At 42.6% G+C, this 20,869-nt stretch overlaps 1 protein-coding gene across 4 annotated transcripts in view; it reads right to left on the reverse strand.

Moving 5' to 3' along the window:
* The window catches only part of LOC143211764 (serine/threonine-protein phosphatase 4 regulatory subunit 1), a 273,852-nt gene that overhangs the window by 83,235 nt on the left and 169,748 nt on the right, over nucleotides 1-20,869 (reverse strand). Inside the window, exon 2 of one of the 4 annotated variants that reach the window (XM_076429718.1) lies at nucleotides 1-20,869. This exon is cut by the window's left edge and continues 16,229 nt beyond it; it is cut by the window's right edge and continues 17,490 nt beyond it. The exons of the other annotated variants lie outside the window; for them this stretch is intronic. The gene's annotated coding sequence lies outside the window, so the exon portion shown is untranslated. 4 annotated transcript variants of the gene reach the window in all.

A 20,869-nucleotide genomic window follows, 5' to 3' on the forward strand; every position in this document is an offset into this window, starting at 1 on the left:
ATAGGTACCCGTAGGATGCTGCCAATGCAGAGAACTTATTGCCAGACAGCGAATCTTTAGGCTAAATAAAATTTGTCTACCTGAATCGCAACAAACCCGAGTGACATAGAAATTTATTTTCTCTCTTGACATGTTCAATATGTTGAAAATAATATACAAGTATTTTTAAATTCGTTCAATGTTTTTAATGTTTCAAATTACACCTGCTCATTTTTGTCACAAACGCATGAAATCCGCTGTCCACTTATTGCACACGCGGATCCGGAGGTCTAGAATGCTCGGGGTGCTATATCTGCGTTGAAAGCAGCAGTATCACAATTTACCTAAAGAAAGCTTTCAGTAAGAACAATCAAGTCGTGAACAATCTCTATAGAAAAGCGATAAACTTAGCCATAGGAAGTTGTTAATGCAGCGATACTTATCGGAAGCGAGGGACTAAGGATCTAAAATGCTCGGGGTGTAATACCTGCATCAAAGAAGACAATATCTAGAAGGCTTTCAGGATGAACAATCATTATTGTGAAAACTACTAACATAACCATACGAACCTGCCAGTGCATCGAATTAATTGGAAACGGAGGTCTAAAGATCGAGTATGATCATGCTGTTATACCTGCTGCAAAGAAGACAGTGTCACAATTTACTTATAGAAAGCTTGCATTATGAACGATCTCTATGTATAGTACAAACTACGAACTTAGCTATAGGAAGTTAACAATGCATCAAATTGATTGGAAACTAGAGTCTAAAGATCTAGACTGTTCAGGGTGCTATACCTGCATGGAAGAAAGCAGTATCGCGAAAAGGCTTTCAGTGCAAAAACCTTTTTAAAATGTTAAAGCGCATGTGTCCACCTTTTAAAGGAACGCAAGACAGTTTTACTGTGGTTTCCAGTAGGGGTTGGTAGTTAGATAATTAGATACCCTACGAAGTCCTCGATTTTGCGCGACCTGATCCGTTACAGGTCAATTGGACGGTAGTTAGAGACCGATTGGGAACTAGAGTCTAAAGATCTAAATTGATCAGGGTGCTATACCTGCATGGAAGAAAGCAGTATCGCGAAAAGGCTTTCAGTGCAAAAACCTTTTTTAAATGTTAAAGCGCATATATCCACCTTTTAAAGGAACGCGAGACAGTTTCACTGTGGTTTCCAGTAGGGGTTGGTAGTCTGATAATTAGATACCCTACGAAGTCCTGGACTTTGCGCGATCTTATCCGTTGCAGGTCAATTGGACAGTAGTTAGAGACCGATTGGAAACTAGAGTCTAAAGATCTAAACTGATCAGGGTGCTATACAGTAGCGCGTTTTAACTAGTTGGGGCCTTGGGCGAAGTAGAATTTCGGGGCCCCTAATCCCAACTAAATAACTTTATGAGAAAAACGTAGAATTTGGATTTTGGATCTTGGGTTGTGTTCGGGGCCCCCTTTTGCTTGGGGCCCCGAGCATTTGCCCAAGTTGCCCATAGGGTAACGCGCCACTGGTGCTATACCTGCATGGAAGAAAGCAGTATCGCGAAAAGGCTTTCAGTGCAAAACCTTTTTTAAATGTTAGAGCGCATGTGTCCACCTTTTAAAGGAACGCAAGACAGTTTTACTGTGGTTTCCAGTAGGGGTTGGTAGTCAGATAATTAGATACCCTACGAAGTCCTGGCCTTTGCGCGATCTGATTCGTTGCAGGTCAATTGGAAGGTAGTTAGAGACCGATTGGAAACTAGAGTCAAAAGATCCAAACTGATCAGGATACTATACCCGTAGGGAAGAAAGCAGTATGTATCACGAAAAGATTTTCAGTGCAAAAACCTTTTTTAAATGTTAGAGCGCATGTGTCCACCTTTTAAAGGAACGCAAGACAGTTTTACTGTGGTTTCCAGTAGGGGTTGGTAGTCAGATAATTAGATACCCTACGAAGTCCTGGCCTTTGCGCGATCTGATCCGTTGCAGTTCAATTGGACGGTGGTTAGAGACCGGCTATTAAGGTCTTCGAGGATCGAACGGCTGGACGAGCATCTTCTCGAGGAGGCTACGAGAGACAATTTATATCTGCCAGTGCTGCGTCCTTGCGTTTTCACCGGGAGATCGTGTCCGCGTAGATACACTCGCCGGGTTGTTGTGCAAACCCCAACGACGACGAGCATGTCGACTATAGCCACTCTTACCGCCGACAATTGCTCAATCGGGCCGTTGAGTAATCGCGCCGTTTTACTCGTCATTGCCACCACGCGGCAATAATCGCGCTGGCATTTCTATTTCTACCTGTTACGTCCCTCCTTTGTCTATTCCCGATCGAACCCGTTGCTCGTCAAATCATTCGGCTTGTTGCCATTCTTCGATGGAAACACAGTGACCCACATTCGAACGTTACTCGCAGTTCGAGTAACAAATGCGTCCTATAAAACGATGGTACTTATTAGCGGACTCCGTCGTAAAATGTCTTTAGTGTAACTCGCGCAGACTGGAAATGAACGGAAGCTTGTCTCGCGTCTGTCAATACATCAGTATCTTTTGTGGTGCTGGAATATAGTGGAGCGGTGCGGTGATTTTTATTTCTTTATGCACCGCTGTTCTCTCGTCGCTGCTCCATTATTAACAGTCGCATTTAATTACTAGACTGCGGATGTTACGCATTTATGACGAAAATGGGCACGTACAATTTAAAACAATAAAGACATTAATACGATTAAGAACATCCATATGTTATTTTTAATTTATTACATTTGCTAAAGACAGGAAGACATTTTTATATGGTTTCTGCATCTTGTGCGTGATGAAGAACACATTTTCATTTTACATAAACATCCGCATTCTATTAATTACATTGGTCGGATTTTGCCGCGATGTTCACCTGGCCGATCCTCGATCATCACCGCTCCAGTATGTATATCTATACCTTAATTAGACAGGCAAATTCATTAGACTACCTTGAAGAGCTAACTCGAAGGGATTCCTGAAGAAACAAATGTTTGTTTCGTCTCTTCGTTCGTAAATCTCTTGAAATCATTTTTCTGAGATCATCGTGCTCCGATAGATAGAAGGTACTCCCGAGACTGTACACTACTTTCGAATGTCAAGCGTCGGACTAAGTTCTGATTAGCTCAGAATGTAGTAGCCAGGCGAGAGGATAAATTAATTAAATACGCAGCCGTTAATGAATATGCATAAGAATGCCACTGGGTAAGCTTCCATCGGAGCGAGATTGCGCGCCTCGTTGTCGCGAGTCAGCGCATGTAGTTAATTGTGACACATCGGTAGAGCCGGCGAAGGATTTAAATCGAATCCGTTGCGTTACCGAAGAAACACACTCGCATCGTTCGGAGCTTAATCGCGACCGGTTCCGTCCGTTGTATCAACGACTGATGTATCGCCAGAGGATTTCGAATCCGCGGTGCACCGGCGTGTGCCGAATGCGATTTGACATGGTGCCTCCCTTCAAAGGTTAATATAGTTACCACTGTCAATTCAGCGCGTCACGGGTACGGCGCGAGGCGCTCGAGCGATTTACGGCCCGAGCTGGCAGTCTTTACGAGACGGACTGCTTACATTGTTTTCGGCCCTCGGACGCTATCAAACTACGACGAAATTGCGCAGGCTTATCGGTAACGGAGGTGATTCTACGTTAAAAAAATATATATATAAAAATCTTTTTAAAAACCACGTTTATATTAACACATTACAGACCGGTGATTATCGCATAATTTTGAAAAAACTGTGGTACATGGCTAAACACGGTTTAATGGAACCTTCAATAGCAACAGTAATCTTCATTGTGAATTAAAAAATCATCCTCACACTTTCACATTTAAGATCGCAATGTAAAAGAAAATTTCTGTGTTTTCTTTTGGTACAGCACACTTATTGAAAAATCCTATTAATACGCTTCCGGTAGGTAAAGTGTTAAAATACACTGAAAAGGAGAAAATAATTGTTTTAGCCATTGGTGACTATAAATGAAAGCGTGGAGCGGTAAACTATATTGACGTAATTTTCGTGGGCGCTCCACGCTTTTATTTATAGTCACCAATGTCTACGAAAATTATTTTCTCTCCTTTTCAGTGCATTTTAATATAAATGTTTTAATAAAACGGCTCGGCTCGGCACGGAACGTGTTAAGAATAGCGCTAGGAGTCAACGAATCTAAAACAATTTGTAGGGCCCCATTAAAAAAACACAACTGCAATAACACTTTACTACCGATGTTCTGCAAAAACGCACTATTTGAGGATAGAGATTGGTTAAAAAATGCGAAAGTTTCCTCGACAATTATTTACTACCTGTAAAGGGAACTAAGTTATGATCCAGTTACTTCAATTTTCTGTTTCATGATATCTACTCATGATTCTACTCCAAGAACAAGTAGATAAAAAAAATTTTTTGCCTGAACAACTTGATACTGATTGCATAAATTAAGTGCTATGTATAATTCAAATGAAGGTCTGAGAAGTCGACTCTCGTTGGCTAAAAACTCCAATCGGGAGTAGCACCGAGAAAATCACTGAAATTTGATGGAATTAATTTGCGGGCTACTGTCTGTTCTGGAATGAATGTTCCAGCCCCTAGTATATTGTTACGATTTCCCGTAACGTGTCGAAATGGTTTTTGGGCGAGTATCGACCCAGTTAGCGGGCCGGTATGGCGTCGGGCGTTCAGCCGGTGTAGTCGTCGATTAGATTTAGTGTCAGCGGTGTCTGGATCGCGCCGTTTTTATCGGGGCGAGGCGGGCCGTGTCGCAAGAAGCCGAAACGATTTTCTGTTCGAGAACGATAATAATGCTCGGGACTGGCTACGATTGTCGGACCGCGAGGCGAGGGAGAGAAGGGCGCAGGTAGGGTCTCTGACGATGGTGTTGAGACGATATGATAAAGCGGTGGCGCTAACCTCTCGAGCAAACACACACACACACACATGCGCCCGCGCGCGCGCGCCTGCGTGAACATACACGAGGAGCATACACACACCGCTATCGGAGAGCCTGTCCTACGTATCGTTGCACGGGGGTTCATGTCGTCTGTCGTTACCTTCGCCGGCGAAACGGTCGGTCCGCTGTTATTGTTGCCGGCGCGGCCGATCGACCGATAAACGAATTACACGTTAACGAAGAAAGACATTTGCTTTCCCGCGTTCACGAAGATAGCCGACCACTTGTTAGCGCAACCCCCGATAAGAGCAATTATCCGGGAAAATGTACAGTATAGCTTCACTCGGCTGCCGGTGCGTCGCTCTAATGCCTTCCGTCCTTAACCCGTTCGACACCGTCGTCGTATTTTCACCGTTTACACATGTACGCTACACTGCTCGCGGTGTTAATAGTCATCGGTATTACGTTTGAAAAATTGGGTGCGTGCTCGAGCCGCGTTACTTCATGCCGCCGGCCCTTGTACGCCTCAAACACAGGCTCTGGATTCGTTTAGATCTACCGATACGGAACGGGGGACAAGCAATTGTACCCGAAGGATAATGAACAATGGAAATTTCTAATGGGCCCACCGTCGCGGATGCGAATGCAAATTCGCTAATTTTAGAGATTTATTTCCTGAGGCGGCCACCGGCAAGATTTATTTCGTGCTGCGGCTGATTACTTTGGAAATAGCTCGAATCCAAGCCTCGCTGCAGGCGTCCGTAGTCTATTTTTTTATTAACCCACGCGATGATCTATTACAAAATCATGTGAAATCGTTCGGATACCTTCTGGCGCCGTACAAGTGCTTTGTTGTGGAACTGCAAGTATGCCAGATACTGTTATACACGTTACACGGCGTCGACGACGACACGATAGATAATTCAACGATAATGATTAAGTGTGTCCACATTTTTCTGAAAAATTCCTTAAAGATATAAATTTCAGAGCGAAATCTATTGCGTCACCGAGAAGATTTGTGAACTTCATTACGAACAGCACAACTCTCAAGATGGCGGAGGATACTCTAACTGGCTTATAGCGGGGACTCTTGAACGACGCTCGAAAAAAAGATTGAAAACATTTCTGACAACGTATGTCTGGCGCGCATGGGGACCATTCAGATCCGAATTAAGACGACGATCATCCTTCTGATCAGACTTGATTTCACTTCGCGGAAACGCGAGTGACCACGGTCTCGCGATCCAGGGGAACGCGGTGCAGCTTCGAAGAAGAGCGAACGACTTTGGGGCACAACAAGAGTATAATCAAGTTTACGCATCCCGCGAGGTTAGGATGCAGAAGAAGAAGAAGAAGAAGAAGAAGGAAAGGAAGAAGAAGGAGAAGAAGAGAAGACGAAGGAAACGACGGAGGGGGAATGGAATGCACCTTCGAGAATCCGTCTACGGTCTCCACTCTACCTACTCTTACGTATGCACCGGTGCAGACCGGGGATCGGGGAACCGGAGCGAGAGAAGGAGAATGCACCGTGAACCTGTCTCCGTTTATCTCGGACCCGCTCCTCTTTCTCCAACTCGTTCCCGGAGCACAACAAACAGACGCCGCCTCGTAATTTGTTTTCATACGTTCGCGGCATTTGCCAGTCTACGCCTCTTTCTCCACCTTCGGGCCTCCGCTCTTTTTTCCTTTTCGGATTCCTTCACTTTCTCACCTTCGACAGTGGCGCAACGGCTACGGGCCCCCGATCCACGTTACATATTTTTCGCCGAGGCCCGCCGAAACGACGGAACCATCTCGTCGCGCCGAGAGAACGTCGATGAACGCCCCGATCGATCCAATGATCCTTGCCGCTTGCGCTCCATCGCTGACCAGAAGCAGCTACGATTACTCGCTCGGCTAACACAGTCAAATGTTAACCCGTCTTCTGTTTATTACTCGTGTGGATCTCACGATCAATATGTGTGTGTTATCGGAATCAGTACCGCCCTTACACTTGCCTCTGGCCCCGCTTTTAGTGGTTATTATTTCCACGATTGATTCGAAACAAATAAATGTTACTGTAATAGCTGAGGCATACAATTTTTTACAACTGGAATTAATTGAAATGCAGTGTGATTCTCTCCGTATTGAAACAAAAATATATGGATGTTGGGATTCCACATTTCTACAACTATTTACTTGTCTATAATACAATTAGACGTATTTCAGATATGTTCGGTAGCAGTGGTAGCACATATACAGGGTGGCTCACACAACTTGCACACCTATATAACTTCCAAAGTATGCGTTGCACGAAAAAGTTTTGTATACAGAAGTTGCATGGTCTGGAGGGGTACATTATGTAGTGTATTTATATTTTTTTACAGGTGGAAGCATTTCGGAGATTTGTAGGATGATTTTGTTTTTTTAATGCCAAAATTTTCATACCAAAATATGGAAGAATGTCGAATTCTGAGTAAAACAGTATTGACCTTCATTAACGGTAAACTTAATAATTGACGATTAATTTCGCTTTATTTCCTGAAAATTTTACTCGTTACTTATTAGGTTCAGGGCTAATGAAGGTAAATACTTTTTTACTCAGAATTCGACGTTCTTCCATATTTTGGCATAAAAAATATAGTATTCCATTAAAAAAAACAAAGTCGACCTTCAAATCTCCGAAACGCTTCCACCTGTAGAAAAAATAAATACACCACATAATGTACCCATTCAAATCATGCAACTTCTGTATACAAAACTTTTTCGTGCAACGCATATACTTTGGTGGAAGTTAAATAGGTGTGCAAAAAAAAGTTGCGTGAACCACCCTTTTGTTTGATTGTTTTTTGTTTGAAAGTTTTACGTCGCTACTTCAACTGCTATGGTTATTAAGCGACGTGAACCACCCTGTACATGTGCGAACTACTATTTTCAACGTTGAAAAATAATAAAACTGCGGAAAGGTCAAGATTACCAGAGCAGTTTAACAGACAAATTCATCAAAATTTTGAAAATTTGGTTACTGAAAATCGTGCCAAGTTTCTTCAGACCAAAAATAAAATAGTTTTATAAAACAACTTCTATACTTCTTATGCATTTTTGGAATGTTGTTTTGTTTTGTACATACGTATGTTATTTTGTATGTGTAACTGCAATATCAATAAAAAAATGTGTTTCTCCTTTATTTCGAGTGTACTGTTTTTATCGCGGCTCTCGAATTAATTTATAACACTGAATGAGGCCCTTGGAGGTAAAAGAGTTTGACATGCCTGTACTACATGTAGGTGTACATTGTCGTTTCGTTAGGGCCTTGCTCCGGGCCCCGGAATCTCCAAGTCCGGCTGTGACGAAAATTAATTATAGATCGTACGAGCTGATTTCAAACCAAATTAATTGCGTCACGAGAAATTTGTTTAAAAAATTATAGAACATTTCGTGTTCATCGACGGATTTCTTGCGTGCCAATGTAAATATATGAATCTTGCTAAACATTTTTTAAACAATACCATTACCATTTCACTATCAATGGCGAGATCAAACTTTGCATTTGTAAATAAACAAATTACAGAGGCTACATTAATTTGATCGGAAAGATCTTTTAATACCGAGCGGATAGGATCTGCGGAGTGATGGCGACCGATTCGTTATTACACACGCGCATTCTATCGAGCCGAGATCATCGGCGATCATTTAGCAAGTAACTAGCGTTCCCCGCGGTTTTCCGAAGGCAAGCACCTACACGTAGATGCTGCGAAACTCGCATCGCAACGCAAAAAGTGAGCGTACCAGCAGCGAACAGAACAGCGTACGAGCTGCGCGCCTCTGGGACCTTTCACGCCGGTTTCCATGAAGCGTCTACCTGTTAGTGGATGAAGAAGAGATCCTCGATTCTGTTAGCTGCGGGTAACATCCTGCGAGGTGCTCCGCAGGATCAGACGTTCCTGCCGTTTTTGTGGAAGCACGCGATATGAAGCTTGATCGGCTACGATAAGCAACTGGTTACCTGTTCACTCGAGATAACGAGCTAATTTGTCATCCGATTTTAGTCTTAATCTTTGTTCCTCTGCCTGTTTATTTGACAGTTGTCCGATACTCATAGATCTTCATGTTTCAGACAGTTTTCAAATCCTCACGTGCTGCTCGACCAAAAAATTTGCTTGCTCAAAACAAATCATTAACGTTCTCTCTGTGTTCTGCTCCGCACATTTTTCCAGCAGAATGTAAAGAAAAAATTTGTCTGCATAAGTATTTGTAAAATTTATTGATTTTTCAAATATAAGTATGCAATATTTAAAAATTTTGAAACATCACAGATAGCATTCCTAGAGAATCTTTGGAAATTTTGAGAGGAGGTTAAAAATATTGTGATGCAAATCTGTGTACAATTATACATTTTTGTACATCGATTTGCTGAATCTAGAAGTGTCACATAAAACTTCATCAAAGTTGGTCAAAACGTGCAGAGAACAAGTTTGATAATTGGCAAAAATTTGAATTAGAAATTTTTCAACGGAAATGCCACATTAACTGCTAAAGTTTCTCAAGTTTTTAGCTAAATTCGAGAAGGAGAGGGAAATCGGCAGAGTAAAACATGCAGAATACAAGTTTGATCATTTGCAAACGGTCTTTCCCTATGAGCAGCATGGTTCGAACAGTTTTTCCTGCTTAACAAATTAACGTTCCTGCGGTAAATTACAATCATGAATCAATACGGCGAACCAACGTACATAACGAAGCCAGTTTTTCAACACGATTTTATACATCACATTGGGAATGCATAATGATTTGAACGAATCTAGCTGCTATGAAATCATCAAAATCAAGCCTCTTGCGAGGATTAATTCTGACTATGAAAGATATTGCTAAAATATGAGGTCATTCCCTAAGTTTTATCGCTGTAAAAGAATAATACTTGTATCTACTTTTAACCATTCACGTATTGATTATCGTTTTCAATTGTGTCCTCCCATCTGTCGATGAACTTTCTTACTCAATTCTCAAAAACTTGTTGCGGCTTTTAATTAAACAACTTCTGCCTCAATTTAACTTTTTATCCTTCAATATGAAAGATTGTTGCTTGACTCGATCACCTTTTTATGTTTTAGTCTATAAGACGCTTCTTAAAAGGTCTAAACAAAATGCGCACGTTTGTGCGTGTATGCGTATGTATGTGTTACTTAACAATTATAGCAAACGCAAATGGTAGTTTGAGAAACGTCTTACAAATCTAATAAATTCTTATCTAATAAATTTGATAAAAATGCGATGCAACATTTTGACGTTGTTGATATAAAACATATAGGTTATGGCTTTGTGACTTGCGCGAAGAACAATTCTGCTCACCGCCAATCAGAAGCGATCACGAAAGTCACGAATGACTGTGAAATATCACCGTGATTGGGAACGAACGTGATCTAATCAGGGGTGATCCAAAAGTAGTAGTTCACACCATCCCTACTTATGAGATGCTGATCTTTACGAGATGACAGACTGCGGATCTTCGCAAAATCAAAATTGTCTGCATCAATTGCAAGGAATAGAAGCTAAATTGAATGTTTTTAGAGGAGAAATTGATATCTTCAATTTTAAAAATTTCCCAATAATTTTGAATTTCATCTACTCAATTCTGCTATAAATGCATAAAGATTCTTAGTCTAGATGTGACCCAATGAATACTGGTCGCGAATGTGTTAATTCTTCCTCGGGGTAAGATCAACGTGACTTCCATCAGGAAACCAAGCTGAAGGAGATCGTTGCGAATGCTTTGGAGATTCGCGTGTAACGAGAACCAAGGGAAGGAAAAATCGAATCGAGTTAAAGAGAGGAACGCGTGCCTGTGTCTCATCCGACCGCGTTTATCGAAGATGATTAGAAATTAATTCAATAGTCCCGGAGAGTCTCCGGCGGTACTTTCGTCCGTCATCCGCTTTCCCTTCATCGCGGCGACCATTTAAGGGCTGTCCTAAGTGACGCACGCTCACCCCCGGGTTAGGCGTGCACGCATGCGTTCGGAGCGTGCGTACGTACGTTCGAATGTCGCGGCTGGCAACCCCCTCGCCGACTCTTACGCCGACGACGAAGACGCCGCCCTTTGCCGTGCAATTTCGTTTGCTGCCCCCTCGCTAAGTAAATCGAATTAAGTGGCAGACTCGGGGTATTGGCGGCACCGAAATCAACATTTAGAAGAGGAGTCTCGAGGGCGGTATCTCCTGGCCACCCCCGAGCCTAGGTGAACGCTATAGCGCACCCTTTAAGGTGTCCAGAGCTCTCACTGTCGCCCACGGTTTGTCCCAGAAATCGGTGAAACTGCAAACCCGTTTCTTTTGTCTCGCCAGAGTAACATCCGCGATTCGGTGATCATCGAAGCTTAATCGGAGCAATTAACCCCGCACGAGGATTTATTTCAATTTTTCGATGTCAAAGTCTTAAGTTCTGCGAAAAATTATATGGATACCGATCTTTTATTACTACAATAATTAAGTTGTTTGCAATTTGAAGAATTAAACACATGGACCTGACGTTGGCAATATGACGACACGCGTCCTCAAAGGGTCAACCCTTCTCTTCCTCGTTTCTACAGCTTGATCTCTCTTTGATGTCGAGTTGACACAATAGTGCAAAATCGATACGCTCGACGCGTAAATTAACTCCGTAAATTTCTTCTTTAACCCACGGATAGCAGATTTAGATTCATTTTGTGTTATAAACTTTTAAAGAACACTATTTATATCAAGTCCGATAGGTAAGAAAATTAACATTCATCTCAAGGTGGGAGGTTCGAAAACATGTACAATAAATATAAGGATTTGATTGGAACCAACTGTGACTGTCATAAGTAGACTGCGAATCTTTATACGAAATAAAAATATTCTGCACTGATTGTGGGAAGCAGGAATAAAATAAAAATAGATTTCATCCCTTAATGACTTTGTTACGTTAAAAAGACCATTACAATATTCTTGAATTTTTGTAATCTATTACTGTTTTATATTTCACCCAAACTAATTTCTTCATAAATGCATAAAGATCCGCAGTCTAGTCATAAGCAATCATAAGCATGATAAGCAAGGGTTGGGAACGAAAACCTAAGGTAGAAGTTTGAAATTTGTGATTATTAGCAAAGGAAAAATTGCTTGTATCTGTTATGATGAAGAGGAACCAAACAGAAATACCTTGAAGCTCTTAAATTCTTTTACTCTGTCACATTTTAAATCGTACAGCTATATCCACAGTCTAGTGACCATTCTCGACGTTCATAGTTAATAAAACGGTGTGCAGAGCAAACCATTTATTCAGTATCCCTGGAAATTGTGCCATATTGACACGAGGTAACAGTCCCAGTTCAATTAAGCAATTTTACGAAGAAAATAAAAGAAATCAAAGTCCAATGGACTTACATACAATTAGTTACCTCCAGCCTAATAAAACATGTAATACGCAGAGTTCCCGATTATTAATAAATCTTCGACGTTACGGATTTACATAAATATCGGTGCTGCAGTAATTATTGTCCCGATGGTATAATTAATTGCGGTGAAGATTACAGGGGCGAAAGTTTTAATTCGTTAAAACCTCTTGAAATAATAATGCTGACTCGACCGCGTTTTTTTTTATGTTCATAGCAGTAATTATAGCCTCGACGGGAACAGGTAATGTATAACTGCTGTGAGGATTACGAGAGCAAAAGTTTCAATTTAGGAAAACATCTGCAAATGACAATGCTGACGCAATGGAACGGTTAAGGGATGAGCGAGGTTCAGCAGGTTCTAAGTGAGAGATAATTGTTTCCATCGTTGATTTCTATGTATTTCGTTCTGATCGTCGTGTCTTGCGCGAACGATGACTCTTTTATTCTGGGATGAAGAATGAATTTTTATGGTGGAATGCGAGAAGATAAAAAAGATTATGACATTCATGAATCTTGGCATTAGTTGTCTGTACTTTGTTTGAGAAAGGGCTTAACCGCGCGGATTTTATGGATGTTAGTCTAGCAGTAAATGTGTAACTTTCGAGAAATCGATAAGAAATTGTAGCGAAATATATGATGGAGCGTCAGGGACCACCACATTCGGCATAGTTCGCTGTTTGAATTGTGGGAAATCGTAAAATTATAGGAACTGTGATACACGCGGAGCACGAAATGATCAATTATAAAAGCTCGTCAAGCGACGAGCACAGCGTTGCGAGAAATATCGATAACGGTGTAATTGAAAGATGGATTTTCATTTAGATATTTCCTTTACTTCTCCATACTGTGTATAGCACACATTTAGATTCTTGTTGCAGTGCAAGAAAAGTAAAGAATCGAGGTAGCATTCGTCATCTTCGGAACGATGTAAAGAATCTATCGAGTGCTAGGAATGTCCTTAATGAGGCCCGATACATGACATAATTCTTGCCATGGACTGTCAATTACGGCAGCAGGCATGCAGGCAACGGATAGTACAATTTGTCATGAATCAATGAGCCGATGCCAGAACAATTCTTCCTGTAAAATCCAATAATCTCAAACTCCAGACTAATTATAGTATTCCAATGTACGAGGCTCCGGGACAGTATGCTTGTCACAGAATACATTCTGCACTCGCAAAACATTCAGTGTATGAAGAAGACAATCTAAATAATTAAAAATGTCTACGTACTGGTTTAACATTTCCAACAGCAAAAATTTAGAGACACCTCTGTACGGTCTCGTTACGGTCGAACAATTGTACGATCGAACTAATAACCCACAGGGGACAAACCCGAAGTGACATCTCCAGATCTTAATGAAACTTTATTAGCAACCATCGTTCATATTCAAGGAATGAAGACAGCCCGTAAAGATGAGAACCATATTTGATCTTGTAATCTATTAGAGCCAGAGGGATGATCCAAGTTGTGTGTTTCGTGATGAGAAATCAAGTTACGCAGCCCGATTTTGAATATCTCGATTAGTTTCAAAACATTCTTTAAGCAAGAAATATAATTATTCGGACTGACCCAAACAGGGGATGAAGGTTAAATTGATCGATCGGTCCCGAATGATTTCCCGAGCGTTAGTCATCGCGAACCCGCGATTTCCTGTTGGTTCGATCGGTTCGCGGCGGGCGAGGGATGACGGGTCGGTAAGGGAGGGATGGGCGATCGGATGCTCGCGAAATCGAGTCGGTTTGGGTGAATCGGCTCCTCGAAAGGACTCGTGGTAGGAGGGTAATGAGAAAGGAAGACGGTAAGTGCCGATGGGAGGCGATAAGGGAGAGAAGGAGACGAAGGGACGGACAGAAGATCCGCGGGAGAAGGGATGAGAGAGAGAAAGAGAATGATATTGGGAAGGGGAAGAAGGGGGAGGGGGACAGAAAGATCTTTGGTTAGAGAGAAGCACTACAGCGGCGCCCCGGGGCCATCCATCATCCCAATAATTGCTTCCCTTCCCATCATATAATTCCTATAGAACCCTCCTGCCCCCTCCCGCGTCCCCCTCTCGGTCTGCGTCCTATCGCTCTCTCTTCCTCTCTCTCTCTGTCTCTCCCTTTCGCCTCTTATCCCTTGTGCATCCCTTCGCTCTGTGGTAACACCCGCCCGCTGTAACGCCCGGGAGGGATATCACACCCGCCACTCTCTCACACCCATCGATCTTTCTCTCTCTCCATCACCCCGTCGCTCTCTCATTCTCTCTCTCTCTCTCGCTCTCGCTCTCTTCCCTCACGGCCCTGCTCTTTTTCTACTCCCCTCCAGGTCCTAGCGGCTCCCTGCCGACTTCCAGGAATTCAGACCTCCCGAATTTCCCGCCTAATTTTTCCAAAGCGGGAAAACGAGCGGACGCGGAAGACCCGCTGAAAGCGCAATCGGTATCCCGTAGCTGTTCACGACACAATCGCCCCGTTAATTATTACCGGGAAGGGTCCTCGGCGATCCTCTAAGCGGCTGAACGCCGCACCGCGACCGCTACGCTGCCTGTTTACGTTCAAGTCACACGAACTCGGTGAAAGAGCGTCACCTCGACCACCCGGATAGCTTGCTGGTCGAATAAATGCTGTAAATTGATCTATTAACACTTAACCCTCTTGCTCGCGCCCTTTCCTAATCTACTGTTGCGCAACTTCGATGCCAGCCTTTGAACTGGACCTAACGTTGTTACCTTTAAGTTTTAGTTTTTGGAGGAATATAAAACTAAATTGTGTCTCATACTTTATTAGCAATCGCCTGACCAAGTCGATAACCTCCTAGACACAGTTTGAATGAAGTTATTGAAGATCTAAATTCATAAAGATTCACAATGTTCAATATTATTTGAAATGTTCCAAGATACCACAGTGTCATATCCGGAGAAAAACGCAGCACTGACATTTTCCGGTTAAAAAGGTACGGTATAAAACCTATTTCCAGCAATACTTTCGTGAAAACTATCATCCGTGGTTCTCACAGCTAAATCTACAATATCCCGTTTGACTGTTGTCACTATCAATTAGATGTAGAGCAGACCACTATCACCTTCCCTTCCTGAGACTCTGAACCATGTTTTATGGAAATGTAATTTGTATAATGATGAAAGACTAAAATCAATTGAAAAGCTCCGTAAAATCAACTTTCAGCTACCTATGAATGTTTCACTGCTAATAGCCAAGCCTATTATCAAGGCTTGCCATTACATGTTGTCGTTTTTTCAAAGCTTGTCTTCAAAGTCTGAGTATATAAGTGTTCCCATATGGCTTCTCATATAATTATGAGCGGTTCGAAGTCTACACTGTGTCCAGTATACATGTTTTCCTATTAATGTTTATGTATTTGTATATTCTTATTCTGTAAAACTTTTCTCTTCTTTGTAATTCTTATATTGAATTCTGTATTACAGTAAAGTCGCGCGATCTAGCTCCTTGAAGATCTCCACGATTACTGTCCCATCGCTTACCCCTTCCACTGGGGGGCATCCCCGCGAGGGGCCAAGAAGCTCGAGCCGCTGTGTTTACATGCTGTTCTTTTTTACGTTCGGCATCCTTTGTACTTTCAACGCGGTCGACGCAGTTATAAAAAAAAATAGTTTCCCTACAGGATCTCTGTCCCTACTCGGAACAGGCGATGGGAGCTCTCGTGAGATTTTCTTTAATAATCACCACGCAATCTTTCAGATTCTTTGCGTCCCGCATTTCGGAAGTGTGGACCAAGATCGTACACAGGTTGCAAAGCCGTAACCACTCACGATCCTGTGATCTGTCGGCGGTCGATCACGCAGAACCCACGGAAATGTCATACGGTGAAAACAGAGTTCCCGGTCGCGCAACGACGCGTCGGACCTACGAGGAAATCATAGGTTTCGGGTGAACGACCGTGTCGCGTGGGTGGAACGGACGTAATTTCGCGACGTTTACGTGGCCCATAAACCGGACCCTCGTGGTATCGACGATCCTCTCCCACTCTTTCGAATTTCCGGGGGATTTTTCGATGCTGCGTCGCGGTATCCGTGAGTGGAACGCTCGTCGCGCACCGTCGCAGTTAATTATCGCGTTCCGCCGTCCACGCGGATCGATTTCGCGCGACGCGTTCCAATTTCACGGCTTCGAGGGTTGAAATTTATGTATCTACCACACACTGCCATTCGAGAGACGCTCTCACCTGTTCCATGGCGCCCACTGACCGCCCTCTCGAAAGGAGGAGGATCACCATTTGCGGACATTCATACTGAATGATCAACCTTTCAGAACACGAGCAGATAAAAATTGTTTGCATCGAATCAAACAGGGATTTGTTTCTTTTTTTAATAGTTTTCGTAAGTTGTAAGTAAGCAGATCTTTATACAAAGTAAAAGTCAAATGGAAACTATCCAGGCCAGGGCATTACCATTTTCAGACATTCATACTGGATGATCAACCTCTCGAAACATGAACAGAAAAGAATTGTTTGCATCAAACCAAACAGAAATTTGTTTCTTCTTTTAATAGTTTTCATACGTTGTAAGTACATTGCAGATCTTTATATGAAATACAAGTCAAATGGAAGCTATCCAGGCCAGAAGATCACCATTTCCAGACATTCATACTGGATGATCAACCTTCCAAAACAGACAAGAATTGTTTGCATCACGAAATCAAACCAAACAGGAATTTGTTTCTTCTTTTAATAGTGTTCATAAGTTGTAAGTACACTGCAGATTTTTGTACAAAATACACGTCATCTATCTATGTCAATTAAATCATTTTGACAGGTAAAAAATAACGTAAAAATATTCTTAACTTCGTCTAATGTATCTATAGTTTCGCTTTTCATTTATCCATTTTTGTCGTAAATGCACAAAATCCTAAAATTTTCTTAATCTTCTCACCGTCAACAAATACACCCCTAACCCAATCTTCTCAGAAATGCATCAAATCTCTAGCGATGAGCATTTATCAGCAGTTATGAAACGAAAGAAGTGGAAATAATAATGAGAAAATTTGAAAACGTTGAATAACTTTGTAACCACAGTAGAATTAATAAACGATGTCCATCGTTCACAAAAAAGATCTTGTTGTCCAATCTGTGGAGACAAGGAATCGACGAATGAATTACTCTGCTACGTCTTTGGATCGATCAAATGAGAAATAAATGAATCCCTCTGATGAACGCCTCTCAATGAAAAAATTAATCAATCGTTGAAATACATAAAAAGAATGCAAGTTTTACGTATGTTCCGTTCCCGCAATAAAATAACGGAAGAAGTACCGTTACGGAAAAACATTTAAAACAAATTCCGACTTCGTAACACGGGAAATGTTGCAAAAACCTGTCAACGTGCTGCCAGTTTACGGTACTCCGTCGTAACGTCCTCACATGAATTTTTCGTCCCGATCAAAAATGGCCATTTCCTACCGTGTTCCTTTCCCGGCGAAGCTGCGCGGCCTGTTCCATCGTTGGCAGCCCGAGTTCCTTTATCAATACGTAGGACGGCCTTTATCGCGCGTGCCGCGATGTTTCTTTCTCACGCTCGAAGCACCGTTACTCGTGTGTGGCAGTTTGTAGCAGAGAAGGGACAACGGGGCACCCATCGCCCCGCATCGGGATAGAAGTTTCTCGGATCCCGGTTGGCGAACGCACGACAAGGAGTCATCATTTTCCTGGACGCGTTTCCACGAACGATGATTAAACGTAAATAGGAAAATCCGAAGTGGATTGATATTCCAAGACGGTCCCGATCGCGAGGAGAATTCGCAAAGAAACGAGCGTGATCGATAACTCCCGGGCATTCCGAGCGCGACGTATCAGTGGGAAAAATTTGTCGTGACTCTCGAATCATGTCACCGGATAAGGAAGTGGTTCAGGGACGATAAGGCCGCCGATATCCTAATTGACAGATCGCCGTGTCTGTGGTTTCCCGAAGGACTCCGGTCAGGAAGGAAACGATTTCTTGTTTAATCGCGATTTCACGAGGAACTTCCTTGTACTAATTCGCTTGATAACACCGATACTATTCAAATACTTGAATGAATGAAATAATCAATAGAACAACGAATCGAATGAGCCGTTGTTTTTGAAAGTGGTATAAGTCCATTTATTTATTAATTAAAAAAAAAATTTTTATATCTGTATCTGACTAAAAATGCCATTAACTCATTTTCTCCAAAAGTGTTTAGTAAGAACATATCACCGCAAAATTCGATAACTTTAATAGATTTCGCACATTTTATATTTGCTTTAAGCGTGCCATTTTAAAAATGTTTAAAAAAGATCCAAGCGTATTTGAAATTATTTTGAAGACACCTGTATAATTGCTAGACGGTGGATCTTTATGCAAAATAAAAATTTTTTACCTGAATCGCAACAAACTGAAGCGAAACGGGAATTTATTTTCTATCTTAATACTATCTTAATTTAAAAAATATATATAAATAAATATAAATATATATATAAATGAATATAAATAAATATAAATATATAAAAAAATATTTTAAAATTCTTCTAATGTTTGTACTGTTTTGAATTACACCTACTAATTTTTGTCATAAATGCATAAAATCCGATGTCTGACCATAAACAAGGGAGGAATACTTCTTTCCTTCATAGAAAATCGAACATTTTTATTCCTGAAAATGATTACATATGTCGTATTTACAATCGGCATGACACATTTCCAAAGTGACTGTCGTTCCTGGCGGGGTATAGTCGGGCGACGGTAAAACAGTCCGGGATTTCGGCCGCGAAGAGTTAATAAACAAACAAATGACCGAGTGAAGGGAAAAAATGGAGTAAGAATAAAAAGAAGAAGAATAAGAAGAAGAAGAAGAAGCGAAGAAAGTTTCGCGTTGGAATTCCGACGTGACCGTTTTCTCGCGTCCGGCTCAGGAAGAAGAAGCATTTCCAATTTGCTCTAGCTTTCGAAATCGTTTTCCCCGGTGGTGGTCGCCGCGGTGGCCGGGCCATCTTAAACGGGACCACTTAAGAGTTTCTTGAATCAACTCGGCCGCGGTTGGAACTCCGAAAACGGATTCCCCCCGGGGCCCCGGTACTAAGTTTGCTCTTGGACAACACGCACACGTACACGCAGAACGAACGCACATGGCGGGCGGACGAGGACGAGGACGAAGACGAGGCGAAGCGGTGCTGCTATCGGGCCGACGACTCGTCTTGAATTTCGTCATGGGAGTAGGTTGGAATGCGTGAAGGTGCTCGTCGGCATACGTACGAGGAAGAGAAGACACGGCGCGCGAGTACTCGTCCGTGAAGGTACACGTTTGAGACGCGAGTATACACCCGCCACGTTAGCTTGGTGGCGCGCTCGCGCGCGCGAGCATGAACGCGTGTGTGTAGCTGGTTCACGCACGCACGCACACGGTTCGCGGCCACATCTGCGCTGGTGAAACGCGGCTCGAAAGAATCCCATTCATAGACGTAGGAACGAGAAGAACGAGAAAGAGAAAAGGATTACGCCGGGCAAGGTGAAAGAGAGGAGGGGTGCGGGTGGGGAGGGCGAGGAGGAGGGTGGGAGACGGGGAGCGAGAGGAGCAGCCAAAGGCATTTGGATTAGGCGCAGGCGCCAGGTATGAGAGAAAGGCTTAATGAAAAATTTTCCACGAGGGGCCTGCGGTAGGCCTGCTGTTTTCTAGGTCGTCGAAGCTGCTCGACGCCGCGCCGCGCCGCACCGCGCGACAAGACGCGACGCAGCTCCACTCCACTCGACTCGAGTCGACTCTACTCTACTCGCCGCGGCTCTGGAATTCGATCTTCTAACGATCGATCGAAAAGATGATCGAACCACAGAGAAAGAGGAAAGCTGCCCGGAACAAGGCAAGACGCTCGCCGGCACGCTCGACCGAGAAAGGGACTATCGATGCGATCCTAGGGTCTGATTGCCGACGAGACAGACCAGCGACCTATCGACCTCGCGCCAGACTTTGAAAGTGAACCGCAGACGACGTTGGCGACCGGTTTTCCGACGAGAGCGAAAATCTAAGATACCTAGCGGTAGCTTGTTCATAATGCTTCTTGCGTTTTTGTCACTCTCGGCTGCATCGGATAAATTCAATTGCGTTAAGTGGCTCGCAATAAATTTTTCAGATCTGTCTGCTATACTGGGTCGAGCCCTTTGTTTGCTCATCTTAAGCTTCCTAGAGAATTCATCTGTTGGGTTAACAGACTTCGATCTGGACACTATCGGCTGAAGGCCTCCCTTTTTAAGATTAAACTTGCACACGCTAAACTGACACAAGCTGCCTGTGTGGTTGTCTGGTACAGGATTCTAATCATGCGTTCTGGCAATGTCTGTGATCTACGATAATAGTAGAAATGTTCTAATTCACAAACTTTACAACAAAGGATACTTTTTCCACCCTATACAATAGATACCTTTTTGCAGGAACCCTCTCTTTGCCCTTTACTTTATATCCACAAATTCCTTAGTCTCACTGTTTGCACCTTCAGAGTTGGATTCAGAAATGTTTCACCTTTATTGTGGAACCTAGATTCGCAGTTATTTTTGTAATGTTAGCATGCACAGCAATATGCATGTTGCTAATAATCCCATAGTGGTTTTATAGCTTAATAAGAAGAAAAAGTAGCAAACAAACTGTAGGAGGCGTGTACGAC

The sequence above is a fragment of the Lasioglossum baleicum genome, chromosome 9 (genome assembly GCF_051020765.1).
Source record: "Lasioglossum baleicum chromosome 9, iyLasBale1, whole genome shotgun sequence".
NCBI lineage: Eukaryota > Metazoa > Arthropoda > Insecta > Hymenoptera > Halictidae > Lasioglossum > Lasioglossum baleicum.